Here is a 2492-nt window from a genome sequence, read left to right on the forward strand (position 1 = left end):
TGCCATAGTGGTGCATACCTGTAATCCTAGCACTAGAGAAGTAGAGGCAGGAGGATCAGGGTTCAAGGTCATTCTTGGCTGCATAGTGAGTTTGAAGCCAGCCTGGACTGGGGACATTCACAAGAAGCCATCTTCACCATGCTGTGTGAAATCATAGTGCCTGGCAACCCTCAATGACTGTGTCTACAATTGTGAGTTTACCAATTGTGAGTTTACTTGTCTATGGCTGACAGTAACATACTAATCACTGTTTTCTCTGCTGTTCTACATGTAAAGAAGCATTTTGCTGCTCTCCGTTAGTATACAAGAAACTAAACTTGGTTAGTGAGTGTTCTGCTTTTCCCAAAACTTCTTTCCAAGAAATACCAGTTCTATGTGATTCTATAAAGAAAAAAAAAAAAAAAAGGAGACTCATTCTCAAATATATTTAAGTAAATTGCTATGATTCTTGCCTAGGTGATTCACGCTGGCCTAGATTTTAAATTTTCTGAGTGGTCTGGTGGTAAAGAAATTCATTTGTTCATAAGTTTTGGGGGAGGTTTTTTGTTTTGCTCATATGTAAAATTTGTCAACATCCAATGGAATTAGGTTTTATCGAGACCTTGTACAAATAAATTCAAAGCAAGGGAGATCAATTGGAAGTATTTTTTTTTTAATTTTTAAAATCCTTAGCTATTTGTCAAAGCCAAACTTCAGAACAGGAGAAGCACTGACACAATGCTGTGACCCGGTCCATTTACTATTTCAGAGTCCCACCCCAGAATATTAGCGCTATTCTCTTCCTCTGTGACCTAGCTAAAGTCACCCATGTGACAGTTAGTTAGTGTTGCTTGTCAACGTGACAAGATTCAGAGTAGCTGCAAGGGATTACCTAGATTAGATTAGCCTGTGGGTTAGCCGGCCCCTGAGGACTCATTAGGTTAATTGAGCCAGGAAGACCCACCCTAATAGTGGCCTGTAGCACTCCTGGTCTTAAATTCTGAACTACATATAAAGGAGAGAGCTAGGTAAGCTTGAGCGTTCCTCATTCTCTGCCTCCTGATGAAAGCTAGGTAAGCTTGAGCGTTCCTCACTCTCTGCCTCCTGATGAAAGCTAGGTAAGCTTGAGCGTTCCTCACTCTCTGCCTCCTGATGAAAGCTAGGTAAGCTTGAGCGTTCCTCACTCTCTGCCTCCTGAGTGTAGATGTGAGTAGTTGCCTCAAACTCTGCTGTCACTGTTCAGACTTCCCTGTGACAATGGACCACACCCAGACACTTGGAACCAAACATTCTCCTTTAAGTTGCTTTTGTTATAGCAGCCTGAGAACAAGTAAGACACCCACTGAGATGGGGATGTTTTAAAAGGCTTTATTGAAGTTCTTGCACCCTAAGTGAAAATTGGACCTGTGACCTTAAAAGTCAGGAGGAGTACATGAAAAATACATACATGCAAATAAGACAACGTGTAAGAGTGGGTCTAGGGAAAATATGATAAAAACATAAAAGGTGATTTAAAAAATTAGCTTGTGAGGCTAATATATTGATTTGAGAACTATATAAAAGTATCATAACAATAACTATTTTTCCATAGCATTGTATGTATTCCAACACAATTGGCAATTGTTGAAAATGGTCAGAATTGGATAGGAGAGAAGGAAAGAATGGAGAGGGGTGAAGATCGAAGGGAAGAGGTGATGAAGGGGGGAAGAGGAGGGGACTGGAGAAGGGTGAATTCTACATTTTTTTCCTGACAGTGGTGAAACTGTGCAAACTATTTCATTTAAGGAAACCCTGATGCAAACTGGCTTTTCTCCATTCCCCTTCCCCATTTTCCTGTCATCTAGGAGTTGTCAGTCACAGGCTCAATGCCATTGCAGTCTCAAGTTTCTGGGTGAAGTTGGTGGGTCTTGTTCATGAGTTTCACCTCATAAGACAAAGTTCTGTGTTTGCTTGGCCACTCCTGTGTCCCTGAGACTAGCACCTGGCCAGCGCTTAATGGATTCCAATAAAATTTTGACAAAGAGAAGAAGGGATTGATTTGGGGCTTTGGCATCATGATGGATTTATACTCTTTCACCTTGTCTTTCTGGGGCCCATGGCTTAAGGTTATAATGTGTGGCCATGAAACAGGATTAATCCAATAGACATTGCCAAATCCCAATGTTACTTTCATTTTCTCGATAGTCTAATATCTCTTTGAAAGAGTACACTCTTTTTTTTTTGAGAGAGAGAGAGTGAACTCCATCTAAATTTAATACCTACATAGAGTCGCCGGGTCATAGGAAACCGTTTTGGGGAAAGATTGAGGTGAGAGAAGTTAAAAGTGTTGTTTACATGCAACTGTAAGGTGCACATTTGAGCATCAGGGAAGAAGGCCCTGTAATGGGAAACTTGGTCATTCTGCCTTCTGTGCCCCTTTCAACCAATAAAACCACAAACCATTTCCAAGTGATCTAATAGAGTTGTTAAATACCCACTCCCTGGGCCATGATTTTGCTAAATCTGGAATTTGA

Source organism: Phodopus roborovskii, unplaced genomic scaffold (assembly GCF_943737965.1).
Source record: "Phodopus roborovskii unplaced genomic scaffold, PHOROB, whole genome shotgun sequence".
Classification (NCBI taxonomy): domain Eukaryota; kingdom Metazoa; phylum Chordata; class Mammalia; order Rodentia; family Cricetidae; genus Phodopus; species Phodopus roborovskii.